The sequence below is a fragment of the Pan paniscus genome, chromosome 17 (assembly GCF_029289425.2).
Source record: "Pan paniscus chromosome 17, NHGRI_mPanPan1-v2.0_pri, whole genome shotgun sequence".
Taxonomy (NCBI): Eukaryota; Metazoa; Chordata; class Mammalia; order Primates; family Hominidae; genus Pan; species Pan paniscus.
Genome location: NC_073266.2, coordinates 48,962,145 through 48,984,171, shown reverse-complemented (window position 1 = coordinate 48,984,171; position 22,027 = coordinate 48,962,145).

The window sequence follows — 22,027 nt, the reverse complement described above, 5'->3', positions numbered from 1 at the left end:
AAAACAATCAAAACAAAACAAAAATAGTCTTCTCCCTGTGTGACTGCGTGCACTAACATTCTTGGGGGTAATTTTTTCCTCCCTCACATATTTCTATGCATGTTTTCCATTTTTATACATTTTTTGTCTTTCATTTTAGATGCAAGATTTTAGACAGATGCAAGTTGTAATTATGTATTTCATGTTGAATGACATTTAGCTGCACAGGCTTAAATATAGTGCATTAGAAAATGTTTGCACTTGATGGATCCATGGGTCAACAAGGAAAAACCCTTGGCAGTGCTCACATTTTTAAAAGCCTACATTTTAGCCAAACTAAGTCATTTGGAAGCTTTGCTTAGTCAGCAATTTCTCCACAATGTGTGTGTGCATGTGTCTATGTGTGTGGGTGTTCTGCCCAGATAAAGTCCACTTCAATCTAAGAATGGCATCTTCCCTCCCTCCCTTCTTTCCTTCCTTTTTTCCTTCCTTTTTTTTTTTTGACAGGGTCTCACTCCAACGCCCTGGCTCGAGTGCAGTGGCACGATCACAGCTCACTGCAGCCTTGACCTCCCGGGCTCAGGTCATCCTCCCACCTCAGCCTCTTGCCCAGGCTGGTCTCGAACTCCTGAGCTCAAGCGATCCACCCGCTTTGGCCTTCCAAAGTGCTGGGATTACACATGTGAGCCACTGAGCTGGGCCGGAATGGCATATTTCAACCTGGCATTGATGCCCCTGAAATACAGAGAACCAAATCTTCTTTACTGACTCTCCTGCATTGGGCATGCAGGAACAAGGCTGACAGCTGGTTTTTGAGGGAACCAAACTTGCTGGAAGAAAGTAGAGATGACTGTGAGAACCAGAAGCCATGATTGACAACAGATTCTTTTCCTCCTGGCTGACTTATTAATACAAGTCCAGAAATTATGAGGATTTGATGATTCATTACTGACATACAAAATCTCTGTGTGTTTGTGTGTGTGTGTGTGCACTAGCATGCATGGCTTTGTTCATGGATAAACTAAGGCAGGTTTTTGTCCTTATAAGACAAACATGTAGAAAACATAGAGAAGACAAATATTTTGGACAAATACAAGCCAAGAGCAAGTCCGGTTTGGAGCACTAAGAATTGAGGGAACATTCCCATAACTGATAGAGTCAGATTAGAAAAAATTCAACAAGAAATTGTGAAGCACAGGAGCTTACAGGGAGTAGTGGAAGGGACAGAAAAGACTTTCAGGAACATGAGAATGTGCAGGAGAGGACTCCGGGAGGTGGGTTGACCCCTCACAGCAATGAGCAAATGTAGTTGAGACCATAACTAGGAATGGAGTCTTAGACCCTTAGAGTTTAACTAGGAAGCAGCAGCAGAAAGACTTTTGCATTTGGAGTTGGATGACCAGAGTCATTTGATCCCAGTTCTGCTGCCCTGTTTCCCGGATGACCTTCTATGAGTTATTTACTATCTCAGATACTCGGCCAACTCGTTTGTAAAATAGAAATGCCTACTTTTCTACTTCAAAGGACTGTTCTAATAACTTTTAATATGAGAGGATGTACAAGCCTTTTGTAAGCTGTAAACCACTATCTTGCTGTAAAAGCATAACTAATAGAATTTGGTTCAACATCTATGCCTCAGGAGAAAATCCTTTCTCAAATAACATCTTTCATATATTGTCATCCAATATCCTCTTGATGATTTCCTATTGCTCAGAACCTGGATAGAGAGCCTTTTCTCTGGCTATGAATCATAAGTATTTGGAAGTTCTTTCATAACCCAAGCAAAATCTACTGTGCACGCGTTTCAGCACTGTACCCTGTTGAAACTAAGAATCATCTCTTGTAGACCCTGTGAACTGGCAACCCTGGGCTGCCATCAGCCCATAGATATGTTATATTTGGGCTGCACAGAGTCTCTTTAAACATTTTGTAATAGTTGCCAAAATTAAAAATTGAGACATGCTGCATAAAAATTTGCATTTCTTGCTTCTCTTAAATAAAAAATATTGGCAGCTTTAGGCCAACATTTACACATGACAGTGATCATCAGAACGTCACTCTCAGACATCACAACTCCCCAGGCCTCCCTGCCAACGCTGAGGCTAGGTGATTCTCTAGTGGCATATCATGCTTGAGCTTTTATCTTTTCTTACACATGGCCTGTTTCTTTCATCTGTGTTTCTGCCCAGCCTTTTGAAAAACTGAGTTTGTGATTGCTGGTCTTCCAACAGCCATGTAAGTAGTATTTTCTTTTTGCCAAATAGACATTCCCACTTCTGTGAATGAATCTTGTTTAGACATAGTTCCTAAGATCCTCAGCATCCTGAACTTCCTTTTCTGGCATACCCCCTTGGTCAAAGTTTCTCTTCAAATGTGATGCTCTGAACAAGACACAGTCCCTGAAGTAGATCAGGCCACAGGATGTCGAGACTGTTGCCTCCCTTGGCAAAGGCACTTTAGTGCAAATGTTGTACCCAGAATCCATCTGTAACTGTAGTAACTGTGACCCTTCCTTCGTCATAACACTACCCACTGTGATCTGTTGGCCACAATAATCTAAAGTGACCTATATTATCTGTCATCCTGTGCTTTGATCATTTATGAATTTTAACCCAAATATGGGACCCTGTGTTTGTATCTGATATATCTCATCCTGTTAGTTTCAACCCACCACTTGATCCTTGATATGGTTAGGCTTTGTGTCCCCACCCAAATCTCATCTTGAATTGTAACACCCATAATCCCCATGTGTCAAGGGAGAGACCAGGTGGAGGTAATTGAATCATGAGGGGCGGTTCCCTCATGCTGTTCTTGTGATAGTGATTGAGTTCTCACAGGTTCTGGTAGTTTTACAAGGGGCTTTTCCCCCTTTGCTTGGCACTTCTTCCTGACGCCTTGTGAGGAAGGTGCTTTGCTTCCCCTTCACCTTCTACCATGATTGTAAGTTTCCTGAGGCCTCCCCAGTTGTGCTGAACTGTGAGTCAATTAAACCTCTTTCTTTTATAAATTACCCAGTCTCAGACAGTTCTTTATAGCCGTATGAAAACGGACTAATACAATCCTATTGACATCATTTAATAGTTGTTCTGTAAATTCCTCTCTTAGAACAGTTTTCAGGCCATGCCCTTGGTCACTTTGACTTGCTTGCTTTCTGAACTATCATTGATCTGGAAATCATTAATGAAATCTGCATTTGAATAAGACAAGGAAGTGGGGAGAAAGTAAGGCAATTCAGGGTACAGAGAAGATCCTAAATTTCATTGGAAAATCACTGATAAAGCTTACAGAGATAAAGATTATTTTTTAATATAAAAAGACGAGAGGGTACAAAAAATAGAAAGAATAAGATCTACTATTTGATAGCACAACAGAGTGACTATAATTAATAATTGTATATTTTAAAATAAAGAGTGTAATTGGATTGTTTGCAACTGAAAAGATAAATGCTTGAGGAGATGGATACCCCATTCTCCATGATGTCCTTATTTCACATTGCATGCCTGTATTAAAACATTGCATGTACCCCATAAATATATACACCTACTATGTATCCACAAAAATTAAAATTAAAATTAAAAAGATATAAAAATAAGAGAAAATTTTGGTAGAGAATTAAAGATTAAATGTAGGTAGTCTGGAGTCAACATGAGAGCTCTGGGAGAAGAAGCTTGCAGTGTTTTAGGTGAGAGAAAACCAAGGCTGAAGCATGAAGGAAAAAGCAAAAAACGGAGATGGAATGTATTATTTGTTAAATGAATGCTTGTATGGAACCAATGGCAATGACAAATACAAGAAAAATCCAGTGTTCCTTGCCTAAGAAGCAATTTATGATAAGAGAGGGTTATAGGGCTAAACATATACTCTCAAAGATAAGAAGGTCTTCCTTTCCTGTGTTTATTTGAGTTTGCGAAAGCTCTTTTTGGAGGATGGTTACATAGGATCCATGAAGGGGAATGAATTAGGGTCAATGGTCACCACATTCCTGGAGGCCTAAGTGGTTGCTGCAGATACTGTGTGCTTGGGCATGATCAGTAGCTATGAAGATCCAATGCCTTAAAACAAAAGGAGCACCAGTGAAGCATTTCAGTTACAAGTTTATGTCTTTTCTTAGCTACGTACTGTTTTTCCTCTCAATCTGACTGTGGGGCTGTAGCATAGATGTTTAATTGAGGTGAAAAAGATGAATTTGATGACAACATTTCTCCTCCTCCTATGGAATATGCTGTGATTAATGAACAAGTTGCCTAGCTCTTAGTTTAGGGTTCTTCTGCCCTCTTCCTTATAATGGGCAGGTTTATCTATGAAAAATTTTGATATTATAGATAAACCCTTTCTTCTTGGTTTATTTTCTGAGGGTGCCTGTCAGCTGCTAGACAGTGATCTGCTGATACTGAAATGCCCACTAATATTAATATGTCTAAGCTGATTACCCTGAGTTGGGCATAGGCTGGCCGAGTGCTGAGACTGGGCCTCATGGTGGGGGTTAGGGGAGAGTGGAAATGATGCTATTTGGGGGCCCTGAATCTTTGCAGGTTGAATAATTCAACTTTGTCAGCTCCCCTTGAGGTGAATAAGCCTCGGGGGTTTGATTAATGGTAAGCAAATCATAAAAGATTCATGTTAAAACCATAATACCAATTTAATTAATAGTTAGATGGTTGCTAGGTAAGCGAAAAATTGGAGCAAAGGGCCCAGGCTAATTTTTTGAGAGTATTTCATCCGGACTGCAGGAGAGCCTAGGAAAGTTATCTGACTTCTCTGCAGCACATACCTTTCTTGTGTTTGGAATGCCCGTGTCTGCCTTATCTGGCATGCCTCTCCTCCGCCAGTGTTGAATAAACACATAAAAAGCCTTTTCCCTTATCTTCCCTTCTTCCCTTGTCCATGTAAATAACCATCCAAGTAAAGACAAACATTATCTAGGATATGTTAATTAGACCGTATTTTATTTTTGTTAATTGTAGTTTGAATTTCTTGGTTGAACTTTGGGGGCCAACCTGGTTGGGAACAACCATTGAGAACTCCCTTGTATAAGAATCTTCCACAACTCTTAGCCTGTGTGCTGCCATGCCCCATGTTTGTGGACTGTATAACCAAGAGTGGCAACTTCAGTCTCACCTATGGCTTGAGAACACACCTGTCACTATCTGGGGGATTTTGCTGTATATCAGTAGCTCTGATGATTCAGGCAAGACACCCATTTCTTGGTCCAGGTTCGTATCTGTCTTAGTGATCACACACGTGTTAGAAGATTTTATCCATAAACAGTTATTAGACACAGTTAAGAGTTTTGGCTTCCAGAATTACTCAAAGCTCATCCACCCCTACCTATGGGGTGGATATGCAGACAAAAGAGGAAGTTTAAATTTTTAAGGTATTTTTTAAAAGAATCTATTTGGCAGGTTTCCTTTGGGCTTCTTTTATCCACCCCCCGCCCCCACCGGAGCTCTCATGCAGCTAGTGTAGCAAAACAATCTCAAAGTTGGAGGCCACTTAGGTGGCCTCTCTGGCCATGATCTGCGAAGGAAGGAGGAAGTGGGGTGTGGCCTTCTGGATACCTGATATGATATATACCATTTCCTCTCCAAACACATCCTTGCGATATTTAATAACTTACCCCATTTACCAAGAGACTGCATTGGGGTATGTGTCAATCGCGCCAGCCAGAATTAAAGAGGATTTATTTGGTTGACTCTGTGTCTGTACTTACATATCCCTTAGATCAGCTGTACTGATTCTGTGGCCATAATCCATTGTGCATGGTTCAGGATATAGATTTTGGCTACTTCTATTTTCTTTCAACCTTGGAACTGAGAGAGATATTTTAAATTCAGCAACTAATTTAAAAGAAGCAACTATTAAGCATCTTCCTAATGTGAGCCAATGTGCTAGCTAGCCATCACTATGGGAGCTATCAAGAGAGGCATGTGCCTTCAAATTGCTTATAATTTAATTATTAAGAATATATACATATGAAAAAATGCTCAACATCACTGGTCCTTAGAGAAATACAAATCAAAACTACACTGAGATATCATCTCACACCTGTCAGAATGGCTACTATTAAAAAGTCAAAAAACAACAGATGCTGATGAGGTTGCAGAGAAAAAGGAACACTTTTACACTGTTGGTGTGAGTGTAAATTAGTTCAACAATTGTGGAAGACAGTGTGGCAACTCCTCAAAGATCTAGAGGCAGAAATACCATTTGACCCAGCAATCCCATGACTGGGTATATACTCAAAGGAATATAAATCATTCTATTATAAAGACACATGCATGCATATATTCATTGCAGCACTATTCACAATAGCAGAGACATGGAATCAACCCAAACGCCCATCAGTGATAAATTGAATAAAGAAAATGTGGCATACACACACCATGGAATGCTATGCAGAAATAAAAAGGAATGAGATCATGCTCTTTGCGGGGACATGGATGGAGTTGGAAGACATTATCCTCAGCAAACGAACGCAGAAACAGAAGACCAACTACTACATGTTGTCACTTATAAGTGGGAGCTGAATGATGAAAACACATGGACACATGGGGGGAACAACACACACTGGGGCCTGTTGGAGGAGGGGCAAGTGGGGGAGGGAGAGCATCAGGAAGAATAGCTAATGGACGCTGGGCTTAATACTTAGGTGATGGGATGATCTGTGTAGCAAACCACCATGGCACACTTTTACCTATGTAACAAACCTGCACATCCTGCACATGTACCCCTGAACTTAAAATAAAAGTTGAAGAAGTAGGAAAAAATATGCCCAGTCAACAGGAAACAGTTGATGAGGTGGATGGTAATTCACAGAGGGAGGAAGTGACTTTGGGATCTTGGAAGCTGTCTGTGAAGAGGTGAGATTGAAGCTTGATCATCAAGGAGAAATACAATCTACAGAGGAAAAAGGAGCAGTGTGTGGAATGCCTCTCCCATACAAGTCGGAAAGCATTTGAGAGCTTCAAGTTGATGGGGATGGAAGAAGAAATTAATGGCATGAGTGCTGTGGAACTAGGAATGGAGGAAAATCCAGAACCTAGGAGTAGTAACCAAGCGTAGAATCTGACGAAGCATCAATGTTAATGGGCTAGGGTGAGAGGGTCAGACCAGGAGTGAGGCAGTGGGATAGTCATGTAGACAATGGAACAAGCAGGTCAGGAGGGGTAGGAGCAGTTCTAGAGCCTGGGATCTGATGGAGTCTGGGCCCTAGAGACATCTGAATGCTGTGCTTCTTCAGTTTTCCACATGCATAAAAATAATTTTTATATAGATAAAATTATATATATTATATATACACACATATTTATTTTGTGTGTGTGTGTGTGTGTGTGTGTATTAGCATTTTGGGATAAATGGAAGAGATTGCTCCATTTGGAGATAATGAGCCCAGGGAATCCAGCTTCCCCAGGCCTCATTTGGCAACTCCAAGGGCAGAAGGGACCATTCCTGTAAACCATTTATTACACCTGGTTTGGGAATTTCAGCATAACACACTGAGGCCTAGTTAAGAGTGTTTGGCTATGATATTTGTAATTGCTATCATAGATGTTATCGGACTCTTGGAGCCTCTTTAGAGAAGGAAGGATGAGGGAGTGTCTCTGAGCACTGAGTTTACAGGACAAGACAATCTGTTTTACAAGACATAGAAACCAGAATGAGTGCAGGTGCAAAAGTGGAAGAACACTAGGCATGGCCTGAGAACAAGGAGTAGAGCAGGGCCTACCATGTGGATTAGATGAACCTAATGAGATGAGCCAGAGACGCCATTTGGAGTCAGACTGTGGAAGATCTTTAGTGCTCTCCCGAGAAGTTTGAGTTTTCTCTGTAAGTAAGAACATAAACCTATCTAGTAATTCAGGGCTATTACCCGTAGAGCACTCTACCTCATGAGGTGGGGAACCCCATTGCCACTAGGGTACCCAGGTAGAAGCTCGCTGACCTCAGGCAGGAGTACTGGGGATGGGGCTCGGCAGTGAGTCAGAGTTGGAAATTCATGACCTTCAAAGTCCTTTCCACTAACAAGTCTATATAAAGGGGTTATTGAGAGTTCTGGGTTATTGACAGAACAAAAATTAAAAGAGGTTATTGAGAGTTCTGGGTTACTGACAGAACAACAGGATGGAAACTGGAGAGACTGAGCCTGGAAGAGCCTGGAGGAGAAAAATATACAGGCTAAGTGGCCATTTAGGACACTAATATAGTTGTGTAATCAGTAGGGTCCAGCCTGTGGGTCAAGGTTACCTGCACCCCTGCCCTTCTGGAGTTATTGCAGATTCTTGAGTCTACATGCACACTTGTATTTTCTCAGTGAAATGTTATTAAAAAGACCTCTATTATGTGAAGGTCTGAATATATTTTATCATACTTTTAAAAGATATATTGCACTATAATTTACATATGGTAAAATTCTTTTTTAGGTGTACAGTTATATGAATTTTGACAAATGTATGTAAGTCATGTAATTAACAACAGAATCAAGAGTTGTAATATTTCCATCCAAAAAGTTTTCTCACACCATTTTGTAGTGAATTTCCTCCTTCCTCCCAGCCCCTGACAACCACTGATTTGTTTTCTGTGGCTATAGTTTTGCCTGTTCCACAATGTCATACCCATTGAGTCCTGCAGTAAATAGCATTGTCAGTGTGGCTTCTTGAAGTTGGCATAATTCCTTTTAACATTCCTCTATGTTGTTGCATGTTTTTATTAATTTTTTCTTTAATTTACTAGTAGTATTCAATGGAGTAGATATACTACAATTTATCAGTTCACCACTTAGCAAACATTTCAGTTTCCAGTTTTTGGTGATTGTCTCATACATTTTCAAATGTAAAAAACAATGTTCTTGCAAAGATGGAGAATATACCTAATAATGATAGGTAGTATTTATGAAATGGAATGACTTGCCCAAGAACTTAGAAACTGTGATGTGAGAGATACACTAAGAAATCAGCATGTCGCGAGGAAAGCAGAGCCATGCCACATCAACTCAGCTGGGGCTCTTAACCCGGGATCCACAGATCCTTGATGTCTGTGAGCAGAATTCAGGAAACCTGTGATTACTGGATGAGAAAAAAATTACATCTTTATACAAACCTCTGATTGCAATTTAGCATTTTCTTAAATTATGAATGTAGATAATAAGCCAGAGTAGTTATGAGCAGTAACTGTGATTTTGTCACCAATAGAAATCACAGACATACTCCTATCACATATAGTTGGTGGATACATTTTGAAATATTCTTTATGCTCATCCCTACTTTAAAATTATGACACCTAGGGCTAGATTTTGTAACTAATAAAGATGCACATATATTACTATATGACAATTTAAAAAATATTTTAATAATGGCGTTTCAACATATTTGGTTTCCTTTGTCATCTCTGTATTTAATTTTATGCACAATAAGGTGAAGAACCTGGACACAGAGACAGAATAACCTCCCCCAGGCCATCAAGGCTTGGCTGTAATCGAATGGAATCTACGAGCACATGTAAAGAAAATGGCAGTCATCCCTGGAATTTGTTAGCAGTGGAAGGAAATAAAAAAGGAAGTTGTAGTGTGTTGGCTTTTTGGACTGAAGATTTATAGTCTTATGGGCAGGACTTTTGCTGGAGCAGGAAACACAGCTGCAAAGACTTCCTACACAGTTATGCCAGAGAGAGAATATATTAGTCATTCTGGCCTGTGTGGCTGCAGGTTTTGTTATGGAATATTACTACATTGAGATTCTTACTTATGCTTTAGCATTTGTGACCTTGGTTAGTGAGTCCGTTTCTGAGATTTCTAATGAAACTGTGATTCTGAGCCTCCCCAGTGGACTTTGGGCATTGGCCAGCCTGAATGAATTGGTAAATTCATCCAGGTAGCCCTGGAGAGAGAGTTAGCTGGCCTCCACCTGGAGACACTGACCTCAGCAAGCACCTCTTCTGTAATGTCAATAATAGTAATCTGGGTGGGGGTAGTACCACTGGTTATAGAAGGAAGGGTTGGATGCAACAGACAGTGTTGAGCAAGGACTAATAGCAGAGGGACAGGGTGTTGAGGAAGGTGAAAGTCAGAATGATTCTCTAGTTTAGGACCCAAGAGGATTAGAGAGGACACTCTTAGGTCCCTGACAGAGACCTAAGATAGTGAATCAAAGTAACATCCAAGTAAACTGAAGATTTCATTTATGACAAAGGAAGTCATTCACAATTTAAAGGCAGAGGCTTAGGAGACAAGCAAGTTTAACTTTAATTCGATGTCCTTGCAACAAACACATGCTTTCCTCAAACAAGGCCTTTGGTGTCCTGGAAGAGACAGTCTTAGACAAATGGACCACGAGAATGGAACAATAGAGGAATGTTTAGGTTGATCTGCTTCATCCCTCTGAGATGGAGAAGTATGACTGATTTTTCCAGTTGGCTGGATCCTGAGACCTGAGTGAACAAAAGGGGTTGACCTACAACTCAGGCTCCATCGCCTTTATCCTCACAGGTGCAAACTCCTCCCTCTTCCCTGACTTCTCAGGCTTTCTGCTCTCTTGTGCTCACTTAGACTCCTCCGCCCAATCCTTCCACTGAGTACCAGACAACTTCAATCCCACCGTGGCTAAATTCGCCAGTACCCTCAATCAGTGCCCTAAGTGCTCTCTGTACTTCGTCTTAGTTGGGATCTGGGTTCTCCTAGCAAGTGTACTTCTCTTGAGCTTTCTTCAGTGGTACCAGTTCCCTCATCTGATCAAGAGATCCTGGAGCCCTCAGCACTCCTATTTGGGATTCACTTATCTTCCCTACCAGCCTGTGTCCCGTGCTCAGTCGTTTCTCTCACCTGGTGCCCTAGATGCCTTCTGTCCTTAATCTTCCCCACCCTCTGACTGAAGAACATCCACGGGAGGAGGAAATGTGCTAAGCTTGCTTAAGGGAAGAACAACAACGTGGTCTTGATCATGCCCTCAAAACATTCGTTTAATTCATGTATAACCCTTATTATAGCTTGGTAATTCTTACGTTCGTGTGCATACTGTATTTACTCCTTTTTGCATTTTCTACATATTTTTAAAGACTTGCGTTAAACATTCATCCTTCATTTATTTTGTGAACCATTCCTTGACCCTTCTTTTGCTTTCGTCTCCCATTCAGAAGAAAGTTCATTGTTTCTTCTGGGTTACCCCCATCTTTCATTCTTCCAGGCTATTGTTCCTATTTTGACATTGATCTTAATTTATTTGTCTTTTTCTAAGATTATCTATTATCTACTCTCTATTGTTCTTTCTCCTTCTTTCTCCCTATCTTTTCTGGGTCCCTGTGCCTGAAAACTAATTCACGTCACCACAAGGCAACACATCCTTCCCAATCTTTCTACAGCCTTTGACTAGGATTCTGCCTCTCTTACTTCTATCACTGCTAATGATTAATCTACTGTGCCACTTCTGCTTTCTCATCATGAACAGCAGTGATGGCAGTCTAGTTTCCCCACCCCTTCTTCTTACAGGGCTTTTTTCTACTTCAAGGGTGTTGGTATTCTTATCATCACCAATTACAAAAGCATTTTGGTCAGGCTTATACCTTGATCAGTTTCATGCAGAGCTGCTCTTCACCTCTAAGTAGGGCCATGAGGCTCTGGTCTTTCTGTCCCAGCCTCACAATCAGAATCCCTCAACTCTCTTAGCATCGCAATAGTGCCTCAAGCTCAACATGCCTAAATCTGAACACTGCATTTCTTCATTCCCTTCTCCCCTTGCCCCATAATTCTTTCCCTAAGTGAAATCCCTATTATCCTGGCTAGTCAAGGATAGAAGCTCAAGAGTTAATGCTTGAATTCTGCCTCCCTTAACATCAGACTTCAAAAAGTAATACCAACTCTATTTCCAAAATATTTCCCTCATCTCTTACTTTCTGTTTCCACAACTGCCAACTGAATTCAAACCTTCCCTGTTAATCATATGGTCTTTTGCAATTATGTCCTAGCTGATCTCCTTACTGCTAATCTATTTTCCATATAATCTTTTCTATAAGCTACTGCCAAATTAATCTTCTTAATGCATACCTCTGATTACATCACATCTCTCTACAAAAGCTTTTCCGCGCTCCTCATGGCCAGCCAAATAAAGTCAAATGTCCTTAGTCTGACATTCAGAGATGGTCATGAGTTGGTTTTTTGCTTTGACCATTCAAAAACCAGTTGAATTCTGGGCAGAGCCTGTGACAGGCCAGCCCAGGGCCTTTACCCCTTTCTCATCCATTCTCCCTCACACTTCTAATTGTCTGAAGGAGCCAGCATAGTGGAGTGTTGCTGAAGGCAGTGGTTACAGAGAGAAAAGGCCAGATGAGAGATAGTTATGGGATTAGGAATAAGAGATTCTGGTGACATCAGAAATGGAAAGTGAGTGAGAAGAGCCAAAAATGTCTGGAAGGATGTTTAGATAGTAAAGCCATTAGCTTATATGATTAAAAATATGAAAGAAAATGAATCTGCTTTTGGACATGTTGAGATAAAAAGTTTGACATGTAGGCATCCATGCCTAGAGGACAGCTGGAAGTGACAGCCTAGGAGATGGAGCCTGGAGGAAATCAGGTTGGAGATGGAGATTCAGCATGTGAGTTCAAGTATAGCATTTGGAGTTCACCACTGGACTAAATTTTTATTTTATATTATTTTATTTTATTTTAGGGACAGGGTCTTGCTCTGTTGCCGAGGATGGAGTGTGGTGGCATGACTATAGCTCACTGCACTCAAACTCCTGAGCTCAAGTGAGGCTCGTGCCACAACACCCAGCTAATTTATTTACTCACTTTTGTAGAGATAAGGGTCTCACTATGTTCCCCAGATTGGTCTTGAACTCCTGGCCTCAAGTGATCCTCCCGCCTTGGCCTCCCAAAGCACTGGGATTACAGGCATAAATACCAGCCCTGGACCCAAAAGCCTTTAACAACAAGAAGTCCAAGGATAGAGCGCTGGGGTAAACCAACCTGTGGCCAGTGATAAAAGCAAGAGAAACTTCAAGTAGAGGTTTCTCCAGGCAGAAGTTAACTCTGCTATGCAGTGCTTTGTACCTCTGTTGAACATTTAGCCATCCCATCAGAGTTGTTTGTGTTCACAATTTCTCTTTCTTGGGCAATGCCTTCTTACTTTTTGCATCCCCAGTCCTAGTGCAGGGCCTAGCATGCAGGAGATGCCCAGTAAATGCTTGCTGAATGATTCAATAAATGAATGGAGTCAGCTGCAGTCGCAGCTGGGTCTTGCTTTCTCTCTTAGTGAACCAACACTTGCATTGCCCTCTATCCTATTTCTGGCATTCCTGATTCCAGCTCAACAATCCAGCTGCCATTTTCCCATGTTCTTGATTGCGTGTGCCCAACTGAGCCAGACTGCTTCTGAGCCCCAGTGCTACTTGTTCCATCCACTGATCGTGTCCTTCTTTTCCCACCTGCATTTGTTCATTTTCACCGGGCTGATAAAGACATACCTGAGACTGGGTAATTTGTAAAGTAAAAGAGGTTTAATGGACTCCCAGTTCCATATGGCTGGGGAGGCCTCACAATCACAGCAGAAGGCAAAAGGCACATCTAACATGGCAGCAGGCAAGAGAGAATGAGAGCCAAGGGAAAGGGGAAACCTCTTATAAAACCAGATCTCATGAGACTTATTCACTACCGCGAGAACAGTATGGGGGAAACCAACCTCATGATTTACTTATTTCCTACTGGGTCCCTCCTACAACATGTGGGAATTAGGGGAGCTAAATTTCAAGATGAGATTTGGGTGGGGACACAGCCAAGCCACATCACCGCCCACATGCCTGTGCCCACCTTCCATTGCCACCCATCCTTTTCCCTGGGCTTCTATATTTGTCTGAGGATTATTTCTTCATCTTTAATTTCAGACTCAAATGTAAAGCTTCCTTAGGATGGTTTATCAGGATGAACAGAAGCCTTTCCCCCAGACATTTAAAAGCCTCTAAAATGTGCATTCTAGAAGGCAAATTCCCCTTAACTTACATAGCCTAGAACAGATTTGGAAACTGGAACAAACTTCTTTATTCTGAGTTTTTAGATAAATCTTTTGTGTCCCTGGGGTCAGATGAGCAACTTTTCCTCCTATCTAATCACACATGCTACCTCAGTGGATCTCCACATATGGGCCCTACACCGAGAGTATCACCATTCCCCAGGGAACTTGTTAGAAATGTAAATTCTAGGGCCCCAGTCCAGAAACACTGAATTTGAAACTCTGGGGGTGGGACCTGGCAATCTGTGTTTTAACAAGCCCTCCAGATGATTCTGATGCTAAAGTTTGAAAGCCATTGTCTTAGATGCAACTAATAACCAGGAGTGAGGTTGGGCCATGGAATCTAGAGTCTGGTGTCTTTAAAAGCTTTGCTATCTCCTAGCTGGGTAACTTTGGCCTAGTCACTTAACTTCTGTGGACTTTAGTTTCCTTTCCTCTAGGAGATAAAGTTTTTGAGTCAGTTGATCTCAAATTATAGTCATTTTATTCTATGGCTTTGTGAACACCTGTAAAGATAGCAATGGCAAATTCCTATTTCGTTAACAGGGCAAAACTTCAGGGATGGCTAGGCACATTAAAAGGGTTAAGCTGACTGGGGACCAGGTGCATGTCTACCTCTGGTTTCCTCTGACTTTGCTCAGAAACAAATCCATCTGGCCAGATGTTGGACACCTGGCCTCCGTTAATCAGATGCTAAAGTTCTGTGTCGAGAGAGGCAAAGCAAATGATCTGTGACATGTGGGTTCTACTGAACCAGGCTCTCTTTAATCTGCACAGAAAGATCTGTTTGCAGACAGCACTAGCTTAGGAAGGCTGGTGCAAAAGCAATGATCAACACAGGTTTCCACAGGCAGATGAGTTACCCAGATAGTGACTTGGTGTTGCCGTGTCATAGTCACTTATAAATTCAGTAGAGGAGCTTGTTCATTGTGCTCTCAATTCAAAGAATTTAAACTATAAGGTCACTCTGAAAATGAGTGCTGATTCTTCCAGAGAAGTAAACCATGTCATTAGCTGCTTGTGTAGTCAATACAATTCCTTTGGAACACAATTCAGCTTCTGTTCTTTTAATGTATATTCATGCCAACACTATAATTCTTCAGTTGGGATAAATGTTTGCACAAGAAAACAAAATTAATTTATCCATAGCTTTATCTGAGTCATGTATAACCTCATTTGGCCTTCTCTCCACTGCTTAGTTCTGAGAACTGCTCCAAAGTCATCCTGAAGATCAAGTGTGATTGCTGCTGATTGGGGTTAGCAGTTTTCCTAATAGCACAGTTGCAGTCAGCCCACTGCATTTGCAATCTCTTACCTCCATCCCTGTGGTGCCATGGGGCTGAAGCCAGTTCCTGAGATGGGTAAGCTGCCCACCATGTATTATGCCCATCCCCTAGAGTCCTTCCTTCACTGCTCACCTCTGCCTGGAGACCTCAAAGGCGATAGACACATCATTTGTACTTGGAGCTCCATATGGTAATTCATTGCCGAGTTTTTAAGAAGTTTACATGAGTGAGTAAGTGGAACATGTCTGTGCATATTTGATTTTTGAAATCTCTGTCTTATCATGGTCAGCTGAGGGAATATTGATTTAAAAACTCAGCTGGGACTTCTGTGGACAGGGGATAGTTTGAATTTTTGGTGTCAACAATTTTTTGAGCCTTCTAAACATCTCCCCACTTTCTTATACTAGAGCCATATACAGATCTGTCCACACCCACCCTGGCTGTAAGTGAAGGCTGCTAGGCAAAGAAATAATATTTCACTTGAGAGGCAAAGTAGTGTAAGAGGAATAGTATGGGCTTTGGATTTTCAGAAAATCTTGGTCTGAGTCTGACTTTGCGTGAGTTTGCTTTGTACTAGATTGTTTACTTGTGTTTTCTTACACAACCGAGGCTTAGTGTCCTTATCTGTTAAATAGTGACAAGAATAGCATCTGCCTGTTAGGGAGGATTGAATTCAATAGTGGATAAGAAGCACAACACAGTTTATGGGCCATAGTAATTCATGAATACTGGTCTCATCAGGTAGAGGTGGAAATGGGGTTGGCAGACCTGCCCTAATTTTTATTTGAGCACTTTAATCTTTGGCTATGTTTGTTGTTCAACAGAGAAAGTTGCAAGCCCACGGCTGTCTGGATCCATCTTCCAGCCTTTTGATAGCAATCACTTTATCACGACTCATTTTAAGACCCATTTCATTTTTGCTCTGAATGCAAATACAGTGTCAACAATATAATATGTAAATCCATCAGAATTTGGATATTTATTAACTTGATAGTTGCCTCATGGTTTATAAGCATGTAGAAATATAACAAGTTAGTATGGCATTTAAATGATGCCGCCATTTGTTTTAGTGGGACACGCTATGCTAAATGGCTATTGCACCAAGTAGTTTGTGAAAATAAAGGCAGTGAATTGGGTCAAGGAAAGAGAGTTTTGTTGTGTCTGTTAATACCATGAAATATGAAACTTGGTCCCCACCTTTCCTAACTATGCAAGGGTAGGGCTCTGAATAATCCTCACTGGGGGCTGGGCGCGGTGGCTCACGCCTGTAATCCCAGTACTTTGGGAGGCTGAGGCGGGCGGGCAGATCACGAGATCAGGAGATCGAGTCCATCCCGGCTAACATGGTGGAACCCCGTCTCCACTAAAAATACAAAAAATTAGCCGGGCGTAATACAAAAAATTAGCTACTGGCGAGGCTGAGGCAGGAGAATGGCGTGAACCCGGGAGGCGGAGCTTGCAGTGAGCCGAGATCGCGCCACTGCACTCCAGCCTGGGAGACAGCGAGACTCCGTCTCAAAAAAAAAAAAAAAAAAAAAAAAGTCCTCACTGGGGAGAGGGAAGGATTGGAGCTGAGCCTTATTGTTTATTATAAACTGAAATAGAACTGTTTAAGTCATATTTATAGATTGTGTATGATTTCAGCTCCCAGCAAATTGGTCAAGCGTGACTGTTGCATCAGTTGCCTTTAAACTTTTCCCTAAGCCTTGAACTTCTGCAAATTCAGAAGCTGATTTTTGGCAGACTCAATGACTGTGTGTTCATAAATGGGGAACCTGGATTCTGGACTGCAGCTAGCAGCATGCCACCTGACTGTGAATGAGGAGAGGAACAGCATTCATGTATGGATCAGTAGTTCCAAAATGTTCTAATATGACATTGAAGTTCTTTCAAATGTCAAAAAATCCTGGGACCTGAACTTCTAATATCTACCTATTTAAAAATAAATTTATAACAAAATGTTAATAAAAAGTCAGTAATGGCTTGAAATGACTTTGTATTTTATTCTTTTAAATTATTATTTGAGACAGGGTCTCGCTTCGTCACCTAGGCTGGAGTGGTGTCATGTGAACACAGCTCACTGCAGCCTCGACCTCCTGGGCTCAAGCAAACTTCCCACCTCAGCCTCCCAATTAGCTGGTACCACAAGCATGCACTGCCACACCTGGCTAATTTTTAAACAATTTTTTTTTGTAAAGACAATGCCTCTTGGCCAGGCATGGTGGCTCACGCCTGTAATCCCAGCACTTTGGGAGGCTGAGGTGGGTGGAACACCTGTGGTCAGGAGTTCAAGACCAGCTTAGCCAACATGGTGAAACCCTGTATCTACAAAAATACAAAAATTAGCCAGGCATGATGATGGGTGCCTGTAATCCCAGCTACTCAGGAGTCAGAGGCAGGAGAATCACTTGAACCCAGGAGGTGAAGGCTGTAGTGAGCCGAGATCGCGCCACTGCACCCCAGCCTGGGTGACAGAGTGAGACCCCGTCTCAAAAAAAAAAAAAAAAAAAAAAGCAAAGAAAAGACAATGCCTCTTCATGTTGCCCAGGCTGGTCTCAATCTCCTGAACACAAGCAATCCTCCTGCCTTGGTCTCCCAAAGTGCTGGGATTACAGGCATAAGTCCTCATGCCTGGCTTGTATTTTATAAATCAAATGTGTGTATGTATGTTTGAAAAATAGTAACCCATTTCTGGATGAATATCAGCTCCAGACCACCTGAAATGCCTAGGCCAAGGATTGGCAGGCCCTCTGCTGTACCTTTGTGCCCTCATACTCTGGAGGCCCAGAGATAGGGAACAAGAGCACTACCTTCCCTTGGTCCTGAAGAAAAGCTCTCGAGGGTTCTCCTGCCAGTGCCTACATAGATGAGAGCATGCTGGGACTTGGGGAGGGAGTTCAATCAGTGAGCGAATGCCCATCTTGAAGGGTGAAGTGCAGTCCTAGATCTTGGCTACAAGGAAAGTGTCTAGCATAACTGTCCTTGAGCAAGTGAAGCCTCCTGTTTGGAGAGTGTCAGGAACAAAGGTTATATACTCGAAACCAGAGGCATGTCATAAAGGGCTGTGTTGGTGGTTCCGACTGAAATTGCCCAACACACTTGGGAATGGGGAGCTCTCAGTATTCAGTTGTGGCATTAAAGAAGACTTTGTGGAGGAGATTTCACTGGGGTCTAGAGCAAATGATAAGATTCAAAGATACAGAAATGAAGCAGGGAGGAGAAGGGAGTTCTGACACTGAAATTTTCATTACCCTTTGCCCACCTAGAGACTGTTTTCACTCCCCCACTTTCCCTCCTTCCCTCTCTTTCCTCCCTTTCCCCTTTATCTCCCACGTGTCCATCCTGCAAGCTTGTTTTCACTTGTACCATGCTAGTGGCTCTAGCAGAGACTGTGAGGAGGCATAGAGCAGGTAGATCTTCCACAAGAGTATATTAAGTCAGATGTGGTTTGCTCCTGCTTGGCTGGGAGAACAGGTTAAAGTAGGATCCTGGGCCTTCTAGACCATCCAGGGGCTAGTGTCCATAGGCTCAATGCTCAGTTTTTAGGACCCCTGGCACAGTTGTTCTGGAAACCCTCTCCTGCTAGATACTTCTTGATTTTGCCCCACAGTTATTGCACTGGGTGCCGCCTGAGCAGCTTTTAGAGCCAAATCGGAGATTAAGATCCAAACCTCGACGGCAGCCAGACTGTGCCCTGACCTGAGCTCGCGGGGGGAGTCTGCACTGTGCCTGCTGCCCTTACCCAGACCTCGTCCAGTCTGGAAGGAACCTCCTCGCCTCCTCTAGGGCTGTCTGCACAGGCCCACGGCAGTCTGAGCAGGAATGGGCCTGGGAGCCGGTAGCTAGTGGGGAACAGGAAGCATGCATGGGGCCCTGGTACACCATGTTCGGTTGGATTCTTGGCTGGGATTTGCCATTCAAAGCCATCAATTTTACTTCATGTGTTCCTTCAGTCTAGGGCTTGAACTTTCTGGGAAAGCAGTACAAAAAATGGTACAAATGAGGTTGGGGGATTATCTGGGGATTTCAACAATGGTTGATTCCCTTTAAGAAGGATAATCTGGACTTGAAGGTATAAGGGTTGCAATTTCAAATCTCATGCAGGCTGCAGGGGGCTGAGTGAAAACAGTGAATACAAGAGAAATGTATACACAGAAGGGGATGTGTCTCTTCTTAGGACCGTGGAAAATTGGTCTCATTGTGGTTTCCTCTGAGCGCTAGGCTGGAGCTGCCAGATCAGCAGGGAATCTGCAGTGAGAGGCTCTCAGAAAACACCCCTCTTCTCTAAAGACAGAGCAGACTCGTCGTTCGATGCTGTCTTGCTGGGCTATCGCTGTGACTGTGACCTTTTTGGGTGTTTGCATCTCTGTTTACCTCTGGGATTTCTCTCATTCTTTAGGAGAATTCATTATCCTCTGTTCTTGCAGAGAAAATCTCCTTAGGCAGCTGCTGGGAATAACTGTTAAGTTGTTCCTAGTATTTCCATGGCTACCCCTGTCCCAAGTAGAAGACAAGCTGGGGTCTCCTCTAAGTAGACAAAGGGAGGGTGGGGTGGAGGAAGGATCAGGAGCTGTGAGGCAGACAGACCTGTCCAAACCCTGCTTTTACCACCTTCTGGGTGTGTAGATGAATCTCAGGTCTCCCAGAGTTTCTGGTTCCTCCTCTGCATTGCTGAAGATTGGTAAAGATTGGGAAGAACAAGGCCTGGAAAGCACGGGTTTAACAAAGAATCGGCTCTCAGTCTATCCTTATATTTCTTCACTTGAATGGCTTCTTATAAAACCTCTTTCTAATATGTTGCCTTCTTTCAGCCAATTCTTGTTCTTTGTCTCCTATATACTATTTACCCCCTTTATCCTTGTATCTCCTCAAATCTTCCACCTGACAGCTTCCCCAATGATAAACATCTTGCATCAGTGCGGTGCATTTGTTGTAATTGATAGCCAATATTGATGCATTATTCTCAACTGAAGTCCATAGTTTACATTAGGATCCACTTTGTGTTGAATGAGGTTTTGACAATTGTATGATAACACATATCCGCCATCACCGTATCATATGGAATAGTTTCACTGCCCTAAAATCCCCTTGTATTCCACCTATTTATCCCCCTCTCTTTCCCTACCTCCCCTGCAACCCCTGGCAACCACTGGTCTTTTGACTGTCTCCATGGTTTTGCATTTTCCAGAATGTCAGATAGTTGGAATCATATAGTATGTAGCCTTTTCAGATTGGCTTCTTTCACTTAGTAATACGCATTTAAAATTTCTTCATGTCTTTTCATGGCCTGATACCTCATTTCTTTTTATCGTTGAATCGTATTTTGTTGTGTGGATGCACTACAATTTGTTTATCCACTCACCTATTGAAGGGCAACTTGATTGCTTCCAAGTTTTGGCATCAACTATGCCAAATTATAAATAAATAAAGCTACTATAAATACTTATGTCCAGGTTTTTGTGTGCAGGTTTTGATTGGCAGCTAGAATGACTGACCTAGCTTTAAGAATGATCTTAGCTTCTCCAATTATATGTGTTTATTTTAGCATGGTTTGCATCATCTACTACATACAGAGATTTCTCATTTCTCTGAGCTAATGCTTCCTCGTTTAAAGAGAAACAATCATTGTCATATAACTGCAGGCATGGTGGCTTATGCTTGTAATCCCAGCACTTTGGGAGGCCAAGGCAGGAGGATCGCTTAAGGCTAGGAGTTCAAGACCAGCCTGGGCAGTGTAGTGAGACCTCATCTCTACCAAAAAATAATTAGCTGGGCATAGTGGCATATCCCATAGTCCCAGCTACTTAGGAGGCTGAGGCAGGAGGATTGCTTGAGCTCAGGAGTGTGAGTCTGCAGTGAGCTGTGATCAAGCCACTGCACCCCACCCTGGGTGGCTGAGCGAGACTCCTTCTCAATTAAAAAGAAAATTTAAATGAAAGTCATATAACTTGCAGAATTCTGGAGTTCGGGAACCTCTCAGGGCCCAAGTCCACACAATGTCCTTCAGCTTCCAGGCTTGATTAGACTTAGGGGACTCTATCACTCTCACAGCAATTAGCAACCATGGAGCTTTAACCCAGAGAAAGATCTCACATGGGGGTTTCTGGAACATGGCAGGCCATTCATAGCACTTGGCCATAGGCTAGCTCCCTAGTGACTTTCAATCCCACTGTTCCTTCTCCTAAAACTGGCTCAAGCAAGGAGAGCTTCTCACCAGCTAATGCACCCCAGAGCACTGCTCAGGTTTAGGTGAACAACTGTGAGAACTATTAGGGAGGAGTTTTTACTGGTGGGGGACCTAATCCACATGTAGACCAAGAGGGAAATGCCTGAATCTTGTTTGTCCCTCCCTATTTAGGCAATAGGGCTGTGGAATCAGTTTCCTGATCATTCTGCCGACTTAGCCCTGCCCTTTTCTTTTACTTGAGGGCTGAGATGGTAAGATTATCATTTTCTTTTCTTTTCTTCTTTTTTTTTTGCACTCCTAGGCGTGATCTTGGCTCACTGCAACCTCTGCCTCCCGGGTTCAAGCGATTCTCCTGCCTCAGCCTCCTGAGTAGCTGAGATTACAGGTGCCCACCACCACACCCAGCTAATTTTTTGTATTTTTAGTAGAGTCAGGGTTTTGCCATGTTGGGCAGGCTGGTCTTGAACTCCTGACCTCAGGTGATCCACCCGCCTTGGCTTCCCAAAGTGTTGGGATTGTGGGCATGAACCACTGCACCCGGCCATTCTCATTTTCTATCTGCTCCTATTTTTACACAGCCAT